Raw genomic sequence first — 24939 nt, forward strand, 5'->3', positions numbered from 1 at the left:
TTTTCTTATAGGTTTGTTAAACAGAAATTTCATTATGCTGAATTGTGCAAAAAATATTGCATGAAACCACACGAATGAAAGTACATAAAAAAAACTCAATGAAACATCATTAGTGAAAAATATATTTTGTCAAATACAATTGAACATAACTAAAATTCAAATTCATGTACTTACTAACGGTATCTTCGATGGTGCTTATCAGTTTTCAATGTAGTGCCCATTTTCTTTATTTTAAAGGTGAAAAGAGTTCAGGAAGGCGATCCTACGAGAACTACCGATAGTAATTGTAATTATGACGACTTTTCCACAGATTGCAATTACCCCGACTGCTATTTTTACTTTCCTCGTTAGCACGTTTTCCTGGTTAGTACGTTCATTTTTTGTGGTCCCTTCAGAAACGTACTAAACAAGTTCCACTGTATTTCTAAATACTTTACGCATGGCTGATGATATTCATGAACTGTTAGCTGATCAAAATCATTTAAGTTGAATGTCAGATATCTGATATTTTCTTCTACTCTTGTTTGAATACTCTAAATTATAAGCATTATGCATTTTGCGGATACATAGTAAATAGTCTTAAATTGTGGTTAAAATGAACTAAACTCACTATGGTCCACAAACCTATTGTTAAATTTTTAAAATGCTCAGGATAGTTATTTTCAATATACTTGTAATGGTAACCAATTAATTTATAAAATAATAATGGGTTCTAGTCACTGATTACAATTTTTATTGCCAAATATATTTCACGCACTCATGATAATCTTCTTGGACTGTTAGATGATCAAAATTTTCTTTTCATTCCAGGTGAATTGCAGTTAAGTGTTTAGTCCAACTGATGCCAAAGAAGATGAGAAAATGCCCTAATACATATTAGGCGGAGAGAAGGTGCCATTAGCCATCTGGGCTCTGGTACAGGATTTTTTAGTTAATAAAGTGATTAATTACTGTTCTGGAAGTTTCTATACAGTCAATTCATATACATCGTTTTGCCTCATTTCTGGTTTTTTATAGAATTCTTTTTATAAGATTTTCTTTTATATATTTTTTTTCAAGAGTGGGGCTTTACTGGAGGATTTGCGACGTTTATATTCCCTTATTGTTGATGCCAGTTATCCCCCAAGAGAGATCTGTCTCCGATGCAACAGTTTACGTCCCTCATATCAGTTTATCTTTAGGCTGCCCTACATCAGGCGGCGATTCAGCCGAGAGTGACTTGTGTCCCGACAACATCATCATGGTGGTGATTTAATAAAAAATTCTGTGGAAAAACAAATTTTTAGGTATTCATTAAAAAATGTCTTGCCAGGTACAAGATGGTTCCTTAACCAGAGTAATTTTTAATAGGAGAATACTCAGTCAGGTTTAAATGGAGATCACAATCACTCAATTAACCACGCTTTCACTTAGCTCCTGCTATAATTAAGGTTAGCAATTCTCAAGTAATGCAACACCTTCACTTACCTGCAATGAAACAATTTACATTAACTTATCCCTGTAAATGTATGTAATCAGATGTCAGTTGCCTACTTCAAAAATATAAGCCCTGGTTTTTCCTGAACCTGCTTTCATGACGGCGTGGAATAAGTAAGTGTTATTTTTTATTGATTTGGTATTACAAGAATCATCAGTATGTTCAGAGAAACATTACCCAGGATTCCAGGACACATACAATGGTCTCTCAGGTCGGCCTTTGGTCTGCGTTGGGTGGCAGTGACATGGGGAATACGATCGGGGTGGGACTGTCGTTCTTGTTCTCGATATTTTACCATAAATTCCAAGTTTCCCACTTGTATGGGTCCTCTCCTTCCCTATCAATGCGAGGGTGGCATGCTAGTATTTTTAACAATATGTGCTTTTTTCAAGCCAAAAAATTAAACAAATAGTGTGTTTTTTCAGCACGTCATTCCATGTATGTATGTACACATGAGCAATGTAAACACAGTATGTTAGGTGGGCATATATATGTATATGGTCATCTGCTATATTGCAAGTTATTTTGACTGCTAATAATCAGGGAAAAAGATTACATATGCTTACTACTTCCCTTTCAACAGAGGATATATGTATTCAATTTTTTATTTAGAATCTATCTGAAATGGATGATTATTTTTACCATAATTACTTGTCTCAGGCGTGACATCATGGAATTGAATCAACTTAATAAATAATTTGGGTTGATTTTATTAATAAGTTATAAGTTACAATATGTTAGAGTTCCACCAGATGAAATCTGAATCATTTCTCTCCATATACCGTATTTGCACGAATCTAAGACGAGGTTTTTTTTCCTCCTAACTCCTGCAGAAAAGAGAGTTCGTCTTACAATCGGATGCAAAATTCTCGACGTCAATCGGGTTGCATAATTTACGTCAGAAAAATTATGGACACCTGAGTTTGCCACCTGATAACTATTCAACGAAAAATCAACGTCAAAAATATCTTAACAGTAATTTAGCATATTTAATTTTGTGTTCAAGTAGAAAAAAAAACATTTTCCATTTTTGGGCAGCAGGCAAAAATTCGGCGCGTGCCGATCAGCCGCCGGGTGCACTTTTGCCGTGTCTGCGAGATTGCCTGCTTTACCCTGGGTTTGGCTCCATTCAAGTTAAAGCTCGATCAACTCACAAAATGTTCGTGTGATTGGTTACAATTTACCTAAATTGTAATGTTAAAGCCTCAATGCCGTCGCAGAATAAACTGCTACAAAGTCGTTGCATTTTTCTCAGAGCAACGGTAAGAAGGCAACATGATTTGCCTCTGATTAGAGAGATCGATTCAGTTGTAATTCCGTGCCTTTCAGAGTATTACGATGGCAGAGAAAAGAAGTTATTAAGTTGCCGCTGCCACTGCCGCTTTCAAAAGAAAAGTTATTCAGTGGAACCCCGATCTATCATACCTGTATTGAACATTTTCCTGCATTCATCGTTAGCCGTTTCTGGTCCCAAATAAAGTTCCATATAGACAATGTAATTTTTTCCTGCATCTCCGAAGTATCGCTTTCCCCGCATTGATTGTTTGAAGATCGTGGTCCCGATGTATAATTTTTCCTGCATCCATCTTTTGACGAAAATGAGACGAAATAAATAAATATCACGTTACACGAGAACAATAGAAATGCGTTTCACACCCCCCATTTTCTCACCCGCTAACCTTTTTCAGCCTACTTGCTTCAAAGTTCCCAGTTTCTGGAGGTCAACCGCTGCATGAATCACCTATTAGCTCAAAAGGTGTCTAACAATGAATTTCGGCAATTGGTATTATTATTATTATATTATATATATTGGTATTAGGCTGAAATATTTGCAATGTGCTCGTAATTCAAAAAAGAATGAGACCAAGCATGACGTATTTCTAACGTTATTTAAGTATTTGCAAGGAACTAATTGGAAAAATACGATAATGATTTTTGGGGAAACTCTATATCCTAGTAGCTGAGCTTCTCGGCAGTTAATGCCGCAATTTTTTTCTGAAAACAGGATATCAGGTTATTATCAGTTGTCAATTTACGAGTTATACCATAAGTCTCACTTGTCAGAGTTACTGACGAAGGGATATCTTCTCAGGATATTTTGTTCCTCCCTACTGGTAATCCGAATTCATCCGCCCATCTGGCGCTACGCTAATTAGAAAAGAATGGGTATCTTTGGGACAAAAAATTTCATGGCGCAGTCAAATGGCCATGCTTCACCCTCAGCCGTATACTCTGCGTACGCCGAACGCAATAGCATAGCTCGTACGATTGGTTCCCTACTTTCCAGGGTGTCTTGCCTTCATACCACCGAGTGTTTTCCGTGTGGGTTTAACCCTCATATGGATTTACAAAATTAGTTACGTCGTTGGATTCTCGGCGCCGCAGCGGCGCCGCGTCATTTTTTGCTATTATCTTTCAAAGTTAGCCTGAATTTACAAGTTTTTTGATTGATAATGGTAACTACATCTATTATCTTTATTTCTTACCGTGTTTTGCTAGATTTAAACCCTTATTGTTGAAGTAATAACAAAAAAAATTCAACGCTGCATTCTTTTCCATTTCTTGCCGTAATGCTCTTTATTTCAGTTCCCTTTGTATGTTATTTTTGAGTGAAAGTTTTAATTTCGTGAGTAATTGTTGTTTGAAATATTTTTCTGATATGCAGAGCTCGGCAAACTCCGCTTTTTAATGTTTATATTGTTTATAATTTTATGTATCTAAATGCTAAAAATGATGACCAAATAAAATTCGTTTATGCCCATATGACATAATTTTGCTTCAATGCGTCCACCCATATGTTATATCTTTGTAGTGTATATAGAAGGATAAGTTATTAAACGTTAATAATGGAACAGATGTAGGTTAAGTGTGAAGAGACGAGTGTAACTTTCGTGATTTTTACAAGATTCTGGCGATCAAGACAAATCTTACTAATATTCTGGGAGCTTATGTCCTGAAATTAAAAAAATCAAGTCTTATGGCTTTTGAAATATAAATAATATGGGATGATAAGCGGCGTGTCAAAGAACTCAACGCTTCTTTGGAGATGGAGCTAGAAGAGTCGGTACTCTTTTCCTACCACGGAGCCCCATTCCCCCACTGGGGACGTGTAGCCCAAGCGAAAGGTTTCCTTAGATATGGACGGGTAAATGTTTTGCGTGGGAGTGCATAAGATTAGGTTTTACTCCTGGATTGGTGGGAAGTCCAAAAATAAATTCTTAGAAGTATGTGTTATTGGTGGTAGAGGGGAATGAGCGGCTGCCTTTTTTTCGTCCAAATCTGCGTGAGAAACTGATGATAATATGCTCTGGGGTGACAAAAATACCCTCACTTTGGAAGGACTTCCCTTACATTTTCTTTCCGTTTCCTTTCTTAGCGTTTCACTGACCCAAACATTGAGACTCTCCATACTTTCCCACTAAGCTCCCTTATTCGTCATTCACCACCTTCTTACCCCCTCCCACAAAACTTGATTGAACTTCTCACCACCCTAATGACCCACCGAGCTGGACCTTCTTGGAATGAAGGGAGGGCCACCGCGGGGCGTTTTGACAAGGCTTTTGTTCCCTGTCCTTCATGCAGCGTTAGAAGGATGAAGAAAAAGCAGGCTTTTGTATCTAATTGCCTCCTTGCACTCCCAACCTTTTTTGCGATAAGGATTTTCTACTCCTACCTGTCCTAACGATCTGGGTATTCCCCGATCCTTGGCAGTCTACACACTACTGCCCCTTCACCTCAAAACAACCTCCTGGCATTCCTTCTCCTTTCTCCTTCTCACTCATCCCTTTACGTTAGTAACACCCCCAATGCATAAAACATCTGTACATTTCAGTACACATAGAAACGAGATATATGTTTACAAATTTTCACCTCATGGTAAATTGTCTTTTCATCTATTCATAATGAAACGATTTTACCATGTAAAGTCTAAACTCATCGTCAGGAAAGAGAAATTATTTTCTATCACGAAATTAGTTGGGTAGTTATCTTGATTTCACCTCAATGGTAAACTGTCACGTCATCAGTAGCTATATAAACGCCAGCAATTTTGTATAGACTATCGTAGCCGCAAAGGGATTTTTTTCGAATGAAAGGTACAAGACATATAACAATAACTGTGCGATGTGTTCTTCACGGTAGTCGGGGAAACTTCTGAATCTCCTGGCAAGTTACAGTTACTCATTCAGCGAGAAATATTCACACAACGGTGAGGAAGCATTATTCTACGAATTCGGATAATGCATTGTGTTAAAATTTTCTTAGAATTGCTGCTTGGAGTAATTCTAAACAGAGTCACTCTAGTATTTACCCAAAGCTGACTATCACCACGGCAGTAACGTGGACGCGGAGCGGAGAAGGTGCCCAAGCAAAACTAAGTCGGAAGCCATGGAAAAACAACTTTGAATAGCCATGAGTTTCTATGAATAATTCTCGCAAAAAGATGAAGTTTTGTCAATGAACAATATAACGAAGCAAACGTAATGATTCTTAGCTAAAAGAGAAAGCACAATTGGTATTGTAATATTTTCCTTTTGTTAAACAATTTCACTTGGTTTATAAGTTAAAAATTAAATAATAGGATTAAAATAGATTATAGCATTTCATATGAAACATTATTGCTTTGACATTAGCGTTGAAAGTGCAGACCCTGACGTAACGATGAGGAAATTCTCGGTCCAAGCAAAACTAAGTCGGCGGCCCATGAGAAAAAAAACTTTGACTAGCCATAAGTTTTTATGAATAATTTTGTAAAAAGATGAAGTTTTGTCAATGAACATCATATTGAGGCAAATATTTTGATTTTTAGCTGTAATAGAAAGCAAAATAGGTATGGTAAAATTTTCCTTTTGTTTAACAATTTCATTTTGTTTATAATGTTTAAAAATATAAATAATATGATAATAAATATATTATAGCATTTCATACGAAACATAAATGATTTGACATTAACATTGGGAGTGCAGTCAATGACGTAGCGACGAGGAAATACTGAGCGCCGCAGCGGCGCCGAAAATCCAACGACGTAACTTTTTCCATTAGAGGCCAATAAAATGTAAACTATCGACACTATGCTAACAAAATTTTATACGTAGACGAAGAAGGCAGAAAAAATAGACTACTGAAAATTTCAGAATGATCCATTGGAATGGAAAATTTTTACACCACTTTTAAAACCACGAGCGCCGCTAAGGCGCAGAGAATCCATATGAGGGTTAATAAAGTCAGGCTTCATTTTCACTAGTTTAATTTTATTGGTCTTCGGACCATGGCCCCTCCAAAGAAATTATTAGTCGAATCAATAATAAGACCTAAGTGTCTCAATAAAGTACTACTATTCCTGTCATTACGCACCAAAAATCCCTCGTTTCCTGGGACATAGACAACCTAGCCAAACATCCCCACATTGAACGTTTTCCCTTAGAAAAATTTTTTCCCCATAGTGGAGTTCCAAAAAAGGGGGGGTCGTCTTAGAATCGTGTTCGTCTTAGATTCATGCAAATACGGTAACATTGATTTCTGACTATATTGTTCTCTGGAATTCTACGTTCCTATCCTTACTCTTAAAAAATCACTCCCCATTGTGTTGGAAATTGTCCTCTTAGTAAATAGCAAATATAATTGCACCGTAATACTCTACACACCAGTAAATAAACCTTTCTCCAACCTTTTCTTTTGCCCTCCTGTACTGTGCGTAGAAAACTTTTGTGAAGGACATTGTTGGGTATCTCGAGGGTACCCCATTTACAATTCATAAATTATATGCACTGTTTTAGTATTTCCTGTAATTCAACACCATGTCTTTCTTTTTTAATTATATAATATCTTGTTATGCATAATTCATAAATACATAGGAGGCTACATTTAGGTTTTTACATTTCTTTTCTCCGAAATGGCAGTCGAATATTTCATATTAATTGCTATTGCATGTAACTGTGCATTGACTATCATGGAATGGAAAAACAACTACTAAAGGTGCCATCATGTAGAATGTAGACATTGTTGAAGTTGTAAGTTAATAAAATTTATTGAATTCAACTTTTATTCCTGCACTCATATGAATAAACAAGTTTTTTTCTTCCCACCAACAGCTGTGGGGTAAAATTCAAAGTTTTCGAAATAAAAATTGAAGTTTTCAAAAACAATTTAATGTTTAAAAAATCATCCATCACCTAAATAATGACCAAGTGGTAGAGCTCAAATACAAAAATTGTCAAAGGGACAAAATAATTAAAAAGTGAACAAGATTAACGTAATTTGGGGTGACTAAGTTATTCACACAGCACAGTCACGGAAAGGTTGAAACTCTCATGTGATGATCCTCTCAGAAACTCTTTCCCGTTCATGAATGCTTTGGTTAAGGGTTTGCCCCCTTGTATACTAGTATTTATAGATATACTTTCCGTTACATATATATACCTACTCTAACGAATTGATATACAAACTAGCTCTAAACATATGCCCTATTTTACGTGCTCTTTTATTATGTCGCAATTGAGTGGTATAAGTTCTTTAAAGGGCCACAGCCCTCCCCTTGGGTGTCCAATGTATGTATACACACTAGATAGAGTGGTGATTTTGTTCGAACACCCACTAATGCAGAGAGGTAATAGATACCCCCTGCTTTGGCCCTTATTCTGCATCCACCGCTGGCTGTTACAATTATACTTGCAGAACCTATTGTGCGTGTTTGGTTTTAGTATAAGAAGCAGAGAAGAGTTTCACAAAGAAATAAATAAAGGCCTCTGGACTTATATTACCTTGCGTTCACGCTTTTTGGCCAAGATCCGCCCAGCTGCGAATAATTCAACCCCTTTACGACCCTCCCCTATCAGACCGTTGTGTTTTTTAGTGGCATAGCGCACAGGGGGATTTAGGGGGATAAACCCCTCCCCCCCCCCCCAGAGCTCATAAATTTTTTAAAGTTTAATCCATCTCACTTAATTAGATCGATATTACTAATAATATAGAATAGTGTAAGGATTAATAAAGTTTCCCTCAGAAAGCCATAAAACTCACCATTTTGAACCATTTATCTTTAACAAATATTTCTTGGGTTTGCATCCAGGTTAAAGCTTTAATGCAAGCCTGACGTTTTGGAAGACGACTTGTCTTCCATCCTCCGAAACGTCGGCTTGCATAAAAGCTTTAACCTGGATGCAAACCCGATAAATATTTGTCAGAAGTATTCACCAGGAAAAACTGAAATCGTTTATTTATCTTTAAAATTCCGCAATTTATTAATCTCGCACCTACCCCGTATCCTGGAGGGTATTCCATACCCCCACACACCCCGCGGTATTAGTTGCACGCAAACCTCTTTCCCCCCCCAGCCTTAATTGCTAGCTGCGCCCACAGATATATACAATAGATTGGCAGTGCCTATGTTTTCCTCACGGTGGCGCTGAAGCCGGCCGGCAGAAGAATTTTGCGCAACTAGCCATCTTGCTTTCACCGACCGTTGCTCATGTGCCATTAACACACGTGTATTTGAGAGGCTACTTTTCCTGCTTTTGGAGCTTTTTAAAAGAAGAATGGTGAACCACTGCGTTATGTGGGGGTGCACATTTAAGTATACTACGAGGGGAAATTTTCCTGGGGGCGAAAATGTGTCTCTACACGCGTAAATAATAGATATAAGGAAAGCATGGTTTGCGTTCAGTAATGTCTCCGCTTCCATCTCACAGAGCATGGAAATATTTTCCAAAGCCTTTTTTTTGTACGTATCGCCACGAAATTTATATCACGTGAAGTGCAGGTTATGCTCTACCTTTTTAAATTTATCGTTGGCAAAATTCACATAGTTGTAGAAATAGCATCATGAAACTGTGACACGTTATTTTTGCTGAAATGCAAATTGCTCTCGAAAACAAATTCTAAAGGTGTGTGACGGAAGCGGATATTTACCGGAGTTTCTGAAAGCGATATCATTTCAAATGCAGTAGCTTCATATCTCTAGGATCGGTAATTAACCCCTCAAGCGCGGCGGGCATTTATTTAAATACCATCCCAGCGGCCGGATGAGATTAAGAAGACTTCACCTTATTGGCATACTATCATTCAATAATTTATATCGTTCATAATATACGATCATTATCATTAAAATTTTTTGTAAACTTGCATAATGTAGTGCGCTACTATATAATAATTTTTCAAGCGATTTGAATAAATATAGGCGTTGAGTTTTTCGACCGAAGTCGTCAATGTGCTGGTTTAAAACGGAATTTCATCGAATCATTTTAAAAAATTCTGAAGGCCTAAAGTCGTTATGAATATTTTATTGGAGAGGGAAAGCATTTCTTCAAAAGATAGAGCAATTTGTTTTAATCTAAAATACAATATATGGCGGAGAAAAAAAATTATATACAGTAGGTCAGGAAGCGTACTGGGTACGCATGACGGCGTTGAGGGGTTAATAATTATTAACCCCTCAACGCCGTCCGTTAACATGTGCATTCTCTGTCTCGGTGTCTGTGTTTTGATGACGGAATCATCATGATGTTTTCAGTTGTGTTTTCTGTGTTTACCAAGAAAAGACTTTCTCCAGTTTCCATTATGTCATATACTTTCCGCTGTTGCATTATTACATTGTATCGGAATTTTATTTCCGTTGTAGTATTATTATTTATTTAGATATGTAGAGCGTGTATTATGCACCTTTAACTCTATCTGGAAACTTAACGAATTTCTTTCAAAAGCATAAGTTTTGACTTTGTTAATATCTATGGAGTGAAATTCCGAGAAACTGAACGCTTAAATAATGGTTTGCATGTGCTCGCGGTGAAATGACGCGGTCACATTTATTATAATTCAACCTTTCCATGTAGCACTTATCAGGTATTTGATCATTTTGTGGCTTCTATATAGAATATGGTGTCTGTTATAATCACTTATCCCGGTAAGATAGAAATTCTAATTAAAAACGTACCCCCTCATGATGTAAGATTTATATTATAGTCTGCTTCCCCTTCGAATATTATAACAACATGTAACTGATTATTGATGATCATGGATCAAATCGTTGAGTTTTTTAAGCCAATTACTTCTTTTCAAGTTCGCAATTGGGTGATCGTGAGGGGAAATCCAAAACACTGCCTATATAAAATAATGTAAATTATATTTCTGATTCAATCGCATTGACTCTTTACGACCTCAGAAAAGCATTTTACAGCACCAAGCAGCATGCCTTGCTCAGAAAGTTAGATCATAATGGGTTTAAATAGGTTGAATCAAATTTAATTACGTAATATTTTTGGCCCGATTACTTATGGCAGTGAAAGGTTAGGTAGCATTGCTTCTACGTTTTTCGTCTAATTGACAACTCTAACTGAGCAACAACTCTTTGGCAACAAAAATACAGTAAGTGGAAGCATCAAACCTTTGGAATTTTCGAATTATTTTGTTTGAATAGTGTGACAATGTCGCTGGTGAATCTAAGGGTGAACAATACCATGTATTCACGATTGTAGGCTACCTTCCTACACTAGCAGACGACGTAGTTAACCATTTTCCCCATCTGCTACGCCCCTTCTACATTTGGGACACAATATTTTTTTTCGAGATAACTCATGCATATGGATTCCAATTCCATAATATTGAGCAGGAACCGAATTAGTATTAATCTTAGCTCAGCTTATATTACCAATTTCATAACTTCGTCACGGTGATGTTCCGCTCAAAGATTGGTTAATTTACCACGTAAGTGTCAAGATCGGTCCCTTTCTTTTTAATTGGATACATCTTAAACGAAAATGACAACGTTTTCTATAGTTTATAGCCTTAATCAATGCGCCATTATCTTTCACAATGTAATTTTCCTCCAGTTCCCTACTTACGCAAACGCATAGGTCGGTGAAAGCAACATGGCCGCCAGCAGAAAGGCATGGCTTCACCCCCCCCCACTCCCATTGCCAATCTATTGTATATATCTGTGGCTGCGCCCATGGTAACTGCGATTCTTACCTGTGATTGCGATCACCGATAGGAGAATCACTTTTAAAAGTCAGCCGTGGTTTGTGGCGATGCTATTCTTGCTATGTATTTTGCCCGATTCCAATGAACAAGCTCCCTATAAGACCTTTGTGTTTGTGAGATTTAAAAAGAAAATACTTTAGTGTGTGTGACTGTTTATTCTAGCGTCTTCTATGCATCTTCTGTTCCAGGCGTCGAAGGCTTAGGTCGTAGCATTTTCGCACCGAACTTCGGGTTAAGCCGACGGACGTTTTCATACGCGGAAGACCAATGACGTTGGGTATAGTTGTCGCGGATGTTTTAGATGTAAACGATCGGAGGTTGTGTCTTGCTGTCGAGAGGGAAGGGAAGCGACCGCTGAGGTAGAAAAATCTCTTTTTCTAAGATCGTGGTAGCAATGTCGGATGCATTCAGGCCCAGCCTGAGACACTCAGCTTAGCGAGTCCTTTAGGGCCATTCTTCGACAGTTAAACCCAACCCTTCAACTCATTTATGATCATCTTCACTGCAGGAATCCGTTGCTATGTGGTTAAATAGTCGATAGTTTTTTTCAATGATAAATTTCGATGAATAGTACTATTTTTTCTTCTTTGAAATGAATTCTTCGGCTTTTTCTGTGCGTAAGCAGTTTTTAAACACAATTTTAGAATTAAAAATTAACAGACTTCTTCGGAAAATGGATTCTGGGGTTCCGTGGGGGAACATGTTGAGCGATCCTTCTGCGTCTAAAGAACGTGAGTGTACATTGTATTTCGATAATAACCATCAATAAATAGTAATGCCAAGAACGCACCATAACCAATCAACCAATGAAGTGTGTGCATCAGAAAAAATCACTATCAAGTGTTGAAACTTTAAAAGCAATTCAATGTGTGAAATGTAACTAAACAAATTCATGTGAAAAGTTTCATGACCTTTTCCACACAAGAAATTAAGAAAAAAATTGCTCAAATATAGCATATATGCCAATGAAAAAATAATTTTACAACAAAGTATGCGTTCTAAAAATACGCAATAGCCATTTTATCAATCTGTATTAATGTTTGCAACTTATTGTGGAAGACGAATGTTGTAGACGTATTTGTTATACCTAGGTTGAGTTGCGAAGTTCACGAAGTTGACAAAACGGCTAATTTTATGGTGCGCGGAGTCATTTATAGCACTGGCGTGTCTTGATTATTGAATTTTTCATAAAAGAAAAATATGAATCAGAATTGAGAAAAAAAATCATTAAAGTGACGTATTATTATTTACTTTCTTCACCAATATGTGCGGTTTTAGAAATCCGAGTTGAGACGAATGGCAACGGTCAATTTTATCCTCATTTGAAAAAGGCCAGATTGGCGCCCATGCGATGCCACTCCTCGTGACGTCACAGGGACCTAGTTTCTATACGAGTAGATAGGAGTTATACATTGTCTGAGATTACCAATGCATGCATGAGGCACAGAGCTAAGGGAAACATGTCTTAATAATCACTTATTAAAACTGGCTAAGGTCGGAAAGTTTTCTTCGTTTGATAAGGTATTAATAATCCTTATGTAAGCCAAGCGCTATTAGCTAGCAGGGTACTCGGCTACCTGCTAGCATCCTGCGTCGTATCAGCGCCCAGAGCCTTGCCCCAAGAACAGCTCACACCGCGACAGCGGGAACCAGAATGACGTCGCACGGGCTTTACCCAGCATACATACTTAGGCGTCGCGTTTTCGCGCGCTTGAAAATTTTCACTTTTCATTTAATCGCAAAAAATAGATATCGTCATTTAAAAATATAAAAGCGTGAAATACGTACTCCAGGAGTAATTATCTTTTGATTTAGGCAATAAAAAATAATAGGAAACCACCCTTTTTATGAATTAGGAGATATTTTCAGCAGAACGCATAGATATGGGAATTGACTTCCAATGGCTTGCCTCAACCATGCGTTACACCACTTTGCCACGTCTCCAGACCAGAAGAGAGACAGAGGAGAGGAAACCCGGCGCCACGCCGAAGAACCGCGATATTGTTGTGAGGTGACCTTGGGAAGAGACTTTGAGCGCTGATACGACGCAGGATGCTAGCAGGTGGCAGAGTACCATGCTAGCAGGTAGTGCTTGGCTTAAATAAGGATAATTATTACCCTATCAAACGAAGGAAACTTTTTAACCATAGGCAATTTTAATGGGTGATTATCAAGAGATGTTTCCCTGAGCTCTGTGCCTCATGCATGCATTAGTAGTCTTAGACAATGTAGAACTCGTATAGAAACTAGGTCCCTGTGACGTCACGTGGAGTGGCATCGTATGGGCGCCAATCTGGCCTTTTTCAAATGAGGATAAAAAATGACCATTGCCATTCGTCTTGGGACTAACTGGGATTATTAAAACCGAATAATTAGTATATTATGAATACACCAATGGTGGGTAACAAATCGCAATCAATGCATTACGTTTTCTTAGACGAAGGAAACTAACCTATTGGTCGTGCCCCTGGACAAGTTTATTATTATGGGATAGGTTGCCGCCAATAGGTCTCTGAACACCTATGTAGATAAAGACGTTTCTGAAAAGTAGGTGTAATTATTAAGCTCAAAGTTATAACAATATGGCTGTAAAGTCATCTATTTTTTTATTATGAGCATTTAAAATACGTCTTACAAGCCATCAAGGAAAAACGTAAGTCGCACCGCCGCCATCTTCAATGACGTCAGCTCATGCAATAGTGTTGTTCTTAACCACCTTGACCGTGTGCATTATTGAAGTTTACAGTGGAGATATTGTGGTTATTACGCCGTATTTTTCGTGTCGTAGTTATTCCTCGATATGTCGCAGCGTATAGCTTCAAGTACTGCATTGTGCCTAAGTGCAGAAATACGGCTAGAAATGCTCCAAATAAATATTTTCATACGGTCACCAAAGACGTAGAATGAAGATTGGTTCAGATTAGAAAGTGCCGACGAATGTGAATGAATGAAAAAATTGAATTCTAATATTAACGCATTGTTTATCAGATTTGACACAATCCTATACCTACTCATCTTCACCAGTGGAAAGTTTTTTCACTTGCTGGCTTTATCCATTTCGAGGGGATCTCTGTCCGACACTTTTTAAAAAATTTATATTCCTCAGGGAGACTAATGCAACCATATAGAGCAACATTTGAGAAGTTTTACTTTAAAAAATAAAATATATATTTTTAAAACATACCTTTCTCGTGTACTATTTGTAACTATCCTTACGAGCAAAAACAGGTTAAATATTTTTTAAGATCTCTTAGTTTCCATAAGGTGAGGTGGGGTAAGTGCGACTGCGGGGTAAGTGCGACCCCCCTTCAGGTAAATCGTATTTCCGTTCTCGAAGCAGGTGGCGGTCGTGCAACATATTCCACACATTGTTATGAAACCAGAGCGAACGACTTTGTAATACTTATCCCTTAATTTCTCGTTCCCCATGCTTAGGAAATATACCCGTCCGTTCATCTCGTAGACTTAGTTGGTTGTGAGGAGAGGCTACACCGCAGTTCCCTCTGAATCAACGCATCGGAGGTGTTAGGTAAGAACTATATCTTGTTTTCTCTTCTTCATGGATTGGTTTTCCTTGCTTTACTTTAAATTTAGGAACTCGGGTCATTATATTTAGTTTAGATGGGGGGTCGCACTTTCCCCGTCGTAACCATTCATTCCTACCTTCCGGGGCAAGTGCGACCCCGTTGCCTGGGGTAAGTGCGACCCCGTTGCCCGGGGTTAATGCGACCCCCTGCCGCACTTACCCCAGGATACGAGGTTGAAGTAGGTATGGATTGAATTTTTAGCTTCTGTGTAACAGTGTTTGCGTTAAACTTTTAGTTTCTGTCTGGCAGTTCTTGCGTTAAAATTTCTTAAATAAATGTTGCAAAACACCGAAGTTTATAAAACTATGTCTTTTAATTAGAGTCCTCTCATTAACTCTTATTTCGAAGGTTTATCTGATAAAGATAGCTTACTTCAGTTTGTTGATTGATTATGATAGGGCATTGGATATCATGTCTTCTGACGAGGAGGATGTAGACGACATGGCATTAATGCCTGAAACAAGATAGCATGAGCCGAAAAAGCTTAACAAATTCGGTGACTAACATTCAAAGTGGGGATTGGATTCTGGCTAGGTTCAGCAGCAAAAAGTCAGATGCTCACTCTGCAGGGAAAATTCTGGAGATTAATGAATAAGGTGATGCCGTGGTTTGATTTTTGAGGACTTTTTTGGAACTGAAATAAGTTTCACCTGTCCATGGAATGAGGATTCCAGCGAAATACCTATGGAAGGTGTTGTAAAAATATTACCGAAGCCGTCTGTCGGCCGTCGACCAGCCGGCTTACAAATGTTATTTTTTTTATTTCAAAAAGTATTTCAAATACTGTTTTAGATTTCAAACTCCCAAGTCAAAGGTTTTGCGCATTTCAATTTTGCCCAGCTCTACTTACACAATACTTGAACTGCTCTCAGAACTAGCTATGCAATCATTGCAAGAAAGGCTGTTAACTTCCACCTCACCGTCCTCCTCAAAAACTCGTGCCTCCACATAATAGGTTGTGCTCGGGGCACACACGAGCTCGAACTATACATTCGTTTTCATTGTGCATAATTTGCACGCAACCAATGGCAATCTGAACATATGTTTAGATTGTGCCAATGGCGTCGTCAGCGTAATCTTCCCGTCCGACCCTAATGAATGGAATTTCATTGTTAAATTTCATAAACACATTTAATATTTATTTTACAAGAGCCGGTGATATTATATTTCCATGGCTATGCATCTTCACTCCCCGGCTTTCAACCTGCATGTAGCAATTTCTGTTGCTTACGTAAGTAAACATTGCTGCCGTTGTAATTTTCGGCAAGTTTCCGGTGTCAGCCTTGGTGAAACCAGGTTCCGTGGCGTTTGTTTTTTACGATAAAACCTCCGCAAGATGTATAAGAAATAAAATCTCACGTCAAAGTCGTTAATTAAACCGAGAAATTTGGTGACAATGCGCAACGCCACTGGATTTCCCACACGATTGCATGAGCTGACGTCACTTTCCGGCTGGCCAATGGAATTGCGTTTTGAAGTGGGTGTGTTTTTGGAGCTGTTTCGGTCATTTCTTTTCAAAGTTCTTAAGAAAATATGTGAAATGAGTGCATTAAAGTGGCCTATATGACAATTTTACTATATTTTACGATTTTTAGTTAGTATTTGAAGGGATATTAAAATTTTGTCCAGAGACCTATTCAATTTATCATGTACACTGCACACAGAATGACTTTGAGAACCAAGGCAGAAAATGTGAAGGCGGCGTGAACGGTATAAATGTACATGAATGTTGAGGACCATAAACCTACTACAGACATTATTGTAAGATGGAGGAAAGCGAATTGAAAGCAAGGAGAATATGTAATGGCCTCAGGTGGGGGATGGTATGAGAAATTTAAAAATAGACCTATTGAAACTGATTGATGCTGAAAAGTACAGTAACACCTCCAGTTAACTCACAGCGCAAATAAATGCTGGGGAAATACGATAGCCCAATCAATGTATAACAACTGCTTAGGAAATACAACATCGCTGTGCCTAGGAGTGCAGCTGACGGAGCAATTAATGTACATGGAAACCTCAGTGCACATGTACTATTCAAATACTAAATTCCAGACAGCTCCTTGACAGCTAACGCCATTAAGAACAACTTCATTACTAAACTATTGTCCAATTAACGGCCTTGTGGCTTCTGGTCAAATTTCGATGAAAACTCTCCATAACAAAAATGAATGTTATTGAAAGAGACAATGAAAGATATTATTTAGAATTTAATTAACTTAGGTTTTAAAATTGGTAAAATAACGTCATATCAATTGAAGCTAGCAAAATCCAAGATTAGCTCAAAATTTAGGCAACTTGTGCTTGATAGGAAGCATCAATTGATAACTTACAGTGATACTGTGGATTTATGAAATTCGCCGATTCCGTAGAATGCTAACTTGAAACGAAGCTAATTAATTATTTTAAAGAAATTTATTTGATATCAATATTTTTATTCCCAATTATTCACTATGCATTCACAAGCAGAAAAACCTACCTCCAAGCTGGACGTCGTCTTCCTTGGTACCACCACGTCATCCAAAAACGCGCATTGGTGGTACCACACCAACGATGGCACATAGATATCTTCGGGCGCTGACCCAGTCCTACCGCTTGCCTTCACTTTCTTCTTCTCCTGCAGATACGTGGACCGTATATTATTTATTTTTTTTGACCGCTTCCACCGACAAGTTAAAAGTCTCGGCCAGGTTCAAATATGCTCGATTTTTCAAGCCAAGCCTCCGATACTCCGGTGCTTGAATGTTCCAAAGGCATTCATGCCTTTGATATTTATCGATAAATTATATCGTGTCTGCCTCGGTAAACGGTACCCTCCGGCAACTCATCTACTCCTATAGAAACTAGGTCCCTATGACGTCACGTGGAGTGGCATAGCATGGGCGCCAATCTGGCCTTTTTCAAATGAGGATAAAATTGACCATTGCCATTCGTCTAAACCAATATTTCTAAAACCAAATAATTTGTATATTACGAATACACTAATGGTGGGTAACGAATCGCAATCAATGCCTTTCGTTTTCTTTGATGAAGGAAAATACCATATATTGATTATTCTTATTCACCGAAACCGATAGGGAGGCATAATAAAGGACCACGGAATTTTGGAAGGAGCACACGAGGTTCAATAGCAATCAATTGACCCATTGGTTTCGAAGTTAGCAGAGATTTACGTTGTTTGCAACAAATCCATCAATTTTAATTGTATAGACAATATGTTTTTGCAAACTGTTAATACAAGTTTTGTGTTTCTTACGTCAAAATTGCTAACTACTGGAACGAAAATTACGGCGAAATAAACGCAAAAACGGGTACTTTTTTTTGAAAAAAATTAAGTAAGGGAAATGCTGTGGAGCTGAAGATTTTTTAAGTAAAGATTTTTAAGTTCCACAGTTAAGTTTTTTAAGTATCAACAATCCTTATTTAAGCCAAGCGCCACCAGCTAGCAGGGTACTCTGGTACCTGCTAGCATTCTGCGTCGTATCAGCGCTCAAAGCCTCGCCCCTAAGGTCACCTTACTTGCGGCAGCGGGAACCAGAACGACGTCACACGGAGTTTACCCAGCATTCAAACTTAGCCGTCGCGTTTTCGGGCGCTCGAAAATTTTCACTTTTCATTCAATCGCGAAAAATAGAAATCGTCATTTAAAAATCTAAAAGTGTGAAATACGTACTCCAGGAGTAATAATCTTTCGATTTAGGCAATAAAAAATAATAGGAAACCACCCTATTCTGATCGCTTTGTCTCTTTTGCAAAGCCGTTTAAATTCGCGGTGAGAAAAATTCGCTGCTTATAAAATTCTTTATTTTGTAACATTGGTGTCTCTTGAATTAGCGTTTGCCGAATCTTTCCTGTTCAAAATAAATGTGCCGAGGTCCTGCCCAAGTGTAGTGCACAGTCCCCGTGGTACGTCTCGTGGGGGACATCTATGCTGAAATGAGCCGATGGAGAAATATGACGATCGTTATAATATTATACTTATGGATTTATGATTCCCCACCTCACCTTACGCTTTTACTTTACTGTCGAATCTATTGTATACCGCGGTGAGAGTTGGTCTTTTATCCCTCGCTTCATAATGAATCAGGCAATGCACTCGGAGCTAAGAATGCCCATTCGAATCCACCGAAGTGAGTAATAACTAAAATTTGCGCGTGCGGTAGACAAGGCGCATCACTGCCGTTTAACCGGACGTACCTATGCAATTTTTTAGGGACTAACAATTTGTGGGGTCATGTACTGACTGGTTGAGTTGATCGTGGCTTTAGGCCTTCGGCATGACTCAATATTGATTTGAGGGTGGAGAAAATTTCCGATCGGTGCGAAGCCACTCAGACCATAGTCCAGTTTCTGGATGGCCGTGTGATGAGAATGTCGAGTTTTTCCGAAAGGCGTGCCTTTTCCGTCTTGTGAAGTAATTGTTCCATTTTTCAATAAATTTAAGGAAGTGATTTATGCATCTTAAAACGTTTACTGTTCGTTGCGCATTGTGAACAAGTGCATTGGTCTATAAGAAGTGGGATAAAATCGGAATTTGGAAATCACTGAGTCAGTCCATGGCATAGTGATAATTGTGTTCGATGGTGTGTGTGTGTGTGTGTGTAAGCACATGTGGTGATTGTATTACATTGTGTTTAGCATTTTGTGATACAATGAGAGTTACAGAAGAGGAATAAGACATCAAACGATACTCGGACCTTAGGATTAAACTTCATTCCTGTTGAAAGAGTCGGGGCTACAAATCCAAGGAAACAAGCAAGTAAGAATGATTTTAACATTTTTAAACTAATTATTAACTTTATCTAATAATATCCCCATGAAGTTCGGATCACCCTCGTTTGTAAACCAGTTAAAATGCATAGCGAGTGGCAGCTGAATGGAGAATCCTATATTTGATAATATTATAGCCTCTTTCATTTGAAATTGGCACTCAGAATATAGTTCAATTGTTGGATAACCGTTTGACGGGTGTTGATTTTATTTCTCTGTGGTGTGCCTGTTCCGCCTTGTGAAGTAATTATTCCAAATTTTCCAATGACACGTATTATTTCCACGTAAATTCAATTCCACGCATGTGAGAAAATTATTATGTCGGAAAATTTATAATTGTGAAATTTGTAATAATTACTTACTCTTAGTTTAGTTAGAATTCTTTGCCTTAAAGGCGCAGCATTAGTATAGTCTCGGAGACTAAAACCTTACCACCCAGGAGCCGAAATTTTTCTCGAGAATAAACGTCGAATTGGCGACGACGCTAAACCAACCTTTCGACTTCGCAGAACAAAAAAACCCTCGTGAGTTTGAAGGGAGGGTCAATTGTTCGGACTCGAGCGCACCCAATCACAAAAATCACTCTGCTACTCAAATTCCCTTCCTCAATAACTAATCACTCCATTTGGACCCCACCTAAGAAAAGTCTCTCCCATTGCAGCGCTTGTAGGTTTGTTGTGCTCCCACGAGGAGGCGTGGTTCATCTTATGGTCTCCCACCTAGCGCGAATTCCTCGCCGCGTTGACTTACGAAGTAGACTAAAGTTCTCATTTCCTCCGCGGCTATAATTTCAATAATTATAGTGCGCTTTGCTGGGAAGGATGTGTGAGAATACAATTGAAAATGCAAAATGTCGCATCCATAGAATATGTCGCATTTGATAAATGGAAACGCCATCGTGATCGTGGTTATGTGGGATGTCTGACTGCTACGTGACGCCTTTCACAACATTAAATTTTGGCAAAAGCGACCCCCCCCCTTGGCAATGACTTATATTGAGGTCATACATGCGTGTTAAAGATTCAGCTCAGAATTTTCAACGTTTAAAGTAGAAATTTTATATTTTCCTTTGGGAAAATATTCCTTAATATCGTTCTTATTAACACGTTGGTATCTGAGTAATATAAGTTTGCACTTATGAAGGCTGATTTTATAAATTAAATCGCATTATAATGAACATATAATATTATTTTTCAAATTTATAGCGACAAATATATACACAATTAATGTAAAATCTACTGACGTACCTTCTTGAAGTTGATCCATGCCCCAATTCCAATGCCTCCAAGTAATAATAAATTAGGTACTACTCGAAGTGGGTAGGGCAAGTGTGAGGAAAGAGTTTTTCAATTACTAACTCCAGTCTGTTTCATAGATCCTACAATTCTGGAGTTTTGTGATTGGTGAAATGCCGATTTAAATAAACTGCCTAACATCCTATTCGGTAAACACGTATGTCCATCATATGTATCACGTGACGTGGGAAATTCAGACATTAATGAACCCGGGGATGGAGGAAAATTAGGTACATATCAAAATGAAATACAATATATTAAAACTTAAATACTTTAAAATAAAATACTTTAAAACTTAATAACCAATATAAGGCCACTAGGCTTCCCTCGAATGATTTCTCTTGTCACTCAAATGCGCATCAATTTGTTAATCGTGCGTACATATGTCACGTGATGCAATACCACATTACCATTGACGCTCTGAGGCATGTTGGGACCAAAGTAGTGACGTCACCCGTCCATTAACAATTATTACTATGAGCTCTATTGGTATGTACCGGAAATTTTTTATTAATACATGGAATAAGCAGTCATCACTACGACATCCACGCATACAAAGTGTTCATAAGACGTCCGGAAGTTAAAAAAACACTTTTCCCAGATGTATTATAGGTAGAGCTACTCTACCGGCTAAAATTGGTTCACATGGAATATTTTGTGCACCATCCCGGCGTTTTGTGTATTTTGCGTATTCCCCTTCCCAAATTGAACAAGCCATGGAATGAAATTCTACAAGAGGGTTTTGTGTTGGATCACACCACTCAAAAATTCTATAACTCTGCTAAGGATGATCATCAGCTGATGCTGGCTAAAATTTCTATTGATATTATCCGGTATCAAGTCAGATAGTTGTATCTACCAAGGAAAACAATCGTAATGAAATTAAACTTCTGATATTCATTTCAGGATTGATTCGCGATTTGTTCTGTGATTGAAAGATTAAGTGGTTTATTGTTCTGATCCACCATTAATCAAGTGATGAATTTATTTGTGAACAAGGCTTTGGCATAGCTGTACAGTTACGGGCGTCGAAAATTCGGATTCATATTTAGCGCAAAACAAGTCGAGGTGAATATAATTTACTTACATCAACATAATGTTATGTCTGTTGGAAACACTTCGTGATAAATTTTTGGAAATTGATGCCTATTGTGTTCGCGCGCAAGGACATTTCGTGTATGGAGTAGCTGATATCCGTAAACACCCTTATAGTAACCTAAGTCAGACCCACACTCCAAGAAATAATAAATTAGGTACTATTCGAAGTGGGTAGGGTAAGTGTGAGGAAGGAGTTTGGAGGTGGGGGCTCAAACGGTTCCTCAAAAATGTGCGAAAATCTGAAGGTCGTGGGAGGTAGCAAATCGGTCCAATAGTCGCTTGTTAATTCCATGGATTGCATTAGCGGAGGGTATATTTCGAAATGAATTTAATTTAAATTTCGATCTTTTTCTTCCATTATACACTGGAAACGCGCAATAGCAAGGAAAATACTCGTCGTCACAAGTGGAATTTTTTCGAAGATAAATTCCCTCCCCAAGAGGGAACTCTCTAAATGCATGTTCGTATAAAATTACTCTTTTACCCCGTCCTAACATTCACTGAGCTATCCAGCGGTCCAGACCAATTTAAGGGTCATCACCAAAAAATGTGAATATCACTTAGGATGGGGATGAGGGGCGATTGTGAGAAAAAGTAGGCTTATTGGAATATACAAATTAATGGTTATGGGAGTAGGAGGCGAGTCATCTGTTTTGCAATATTTAATCTTCAGGTTTGTGATGGTGAGCCGTGGAGGGAGTTGGTACCCCTGTATAGATTGCAATATCACTTGCATGTACATGAAAATTAACTTTTTCACTTACGATTATTCCGGTGTGTTTCCGTTCCGCAAACATGCACGTAACGGTGTCCCCCACCAGATTTTCTTCTCACTTCATAGGCGTGACAACTGTCCCGACGAACACCGGGATCATTTGGCAGGACGACTCGTAGTTCAGCAACTGCAAAATTGCACACGCTAGAAATATAACTGGAAGTCGGGACAGTTGATAATCATCATAAATGAATGCTTTGAATAAATGCTAAGTATTATCTTCATCTGCAGTACTTCTTGGGAATGTATAGATAAAATGATTAAATGAACCAATGGCACCAGAAAATGTAAATGATTAACCACAGATTTGTATGCTAATTAAATCTTGCTAAGAAACAGGAATGTAACTTGAGGAATTGAAACATTTAACTTTTATGGGACTGAAAATTGAGAAACAATGCCGATAATACATTAAAATCCACGCGATAAGTTTCGGGAATATTAATCATGGGTGCCAATTGAAGTGACGGTACTAAGTGCACGACTGAAAATTTGGGTTGGGGCGTAGAAGTTTAATTGAGTGGGATCATAAAAATCTAACCAATTTCATCGCTCACTCATTTCCTCAAACTAAGTGTTGGTTTGTATGCACGCAAACATGGAAGTGATAGCTGAAAGGAGAATAGTATTGAGTGCTGCGTGAAACGGTTTTCCGAATTTCCGATCTAAGATGACGGCACTTAATAGATAGGACTTCAACACTCACGTAATAATCACGATCACTCAATTGGATTTTGACTCCGCGAGCACCTCCGTACCAAACCTTCTCCTTTCACTCCGTAACAATCAGTAAATCACATTCCCCGTAAACAGAGAAGCAGATACAATGCTAGACCATAGGATCGTTGTCAAAACACACGGCGATGAAGAAGGATGCTGAAAAACGCACGTAAAAGACAGACACTAAGAAGTTTTTATTGCATTCCCGAGAGATTATCGGAGAATACCAAAGTTCGAAGTAATATCAGTTCTTACCTTTTATCAGCTCTTAAGGAGCTATTTAGAGTTTGCTATATATTGGTATAGTATCATTTAATTCAAAAAATCGACATTATCTTTGAATTTTGATGGTAATTTGTCGAGAAGCCGCGCACTAAGTGATGGAATGAAAATTATAATGGCAATAAAACTACACAACAATTTTGTACTCACTCGCTTAATCACGATCGATAACGTGAATTTCGTCCAAATAAGCCGCTGTTTGCGCCAGGTTATCTTCTAACTGAAGCTTCACTTGCACACAATTTTCACTCCTTTTTAATTTCTCCAGCGTGGTATGTGTGCAATAAACAGTCACGTCGCTGCATCCGTGAATCCGTTGGGCGTCACATCGATGTAAATGGTGTAACTGACGGTGGTATGTCGGAGTGGACACTGTTGCGCTGAGAGTGCGGAAGTAGTTTGAATGGCACGTGAGAATGAGTCATAGTCTGTCGAAGGTAAAATAAGATCGTTAATATAGGGTGGGGGAGGAGATATACCGCGAAAGTTAGTGGGTGTGGAGGTCAACAATGGAATATAGTGGGACATGAATGAATAGGGCATTGAGACCGTCGGAGAGTCAAAAGCGGCCGGGCACCGAGACTAGCGAAATTATTGGGAAAGACGTCACAAGAAAACAAAAGACAATCAATTTTCGCCAAAGGCGAACAGCATGTGACGTACCAATATTTACTCTCCGTAAAAACTAGATTTCGGAAAAATTAACTATTTTACACGAATTGATATGTAGTATTACATTTTAATATTTAATTCAAATAAATCCTATTCATTAATATATTATAACAATCCATTTTATATTTTTTTTTGCGAAAATATATCTGACTTTCTCGTGACGTCACATTCGTTGTCCAATCAGGTAACTATCCTCTGGCGCTATTCATTCTGAAGCGCTTCGATTCATCAGTTTGATGTTAGCCGGCTTGGAGTGAAGAGGTAAGTAAGCAAGCCATCTTAAAGTTATCG

General features: G+C 38.2%; 2 long non-coding RNA genes across 2 annotated transcripts; one reads left to right on the forward strand and one right to left on the reverse strand.

Moving 5' to 3' along the window:
* Positions 1–321: 321 nt before the first annotated feature.
* LOC124167348 lies at positions 322–1525 on the forward strand. Its single transcript, XR_006866664.1, has 2 exons — positions 322–363; positions 811–1525. It is a non-coding gene; the product is annotated as an uncharacterized LOC124167348 (long non-coding RNA).
* On the reverse strand, positions 1193–24666 carry LOC124167349. Its single transcript, XR_006866666.1, has 4 exons — positions 24127–24666; positions 23681–23850; positions 22964–23101; positions 1193–1264 (listed from the first exon to the last, which is right to left on the reverse strand). It is a non-coding gene; the product is annotated as an uncharacterized LOC124167349 (long non-coding RNA).
* Positions 24667–24939: the final 273 nt, after the last annotated feature.

The sequence above is a fragment of the Ischnura elegans genome, chromosome 10, assembly GCF_921293095.1.
Source record: "Ischnura elegans chromosome 10, ioIscEleg1.1, whole genome shotgun sequence".
Taxonomy (NCBI): domain Eukaryota; kingdom Metazoa; phylum Arthropoda; class Insecta; order Odonata; family Coenagrionidae; genus Ischnura; species Ischnura elegans.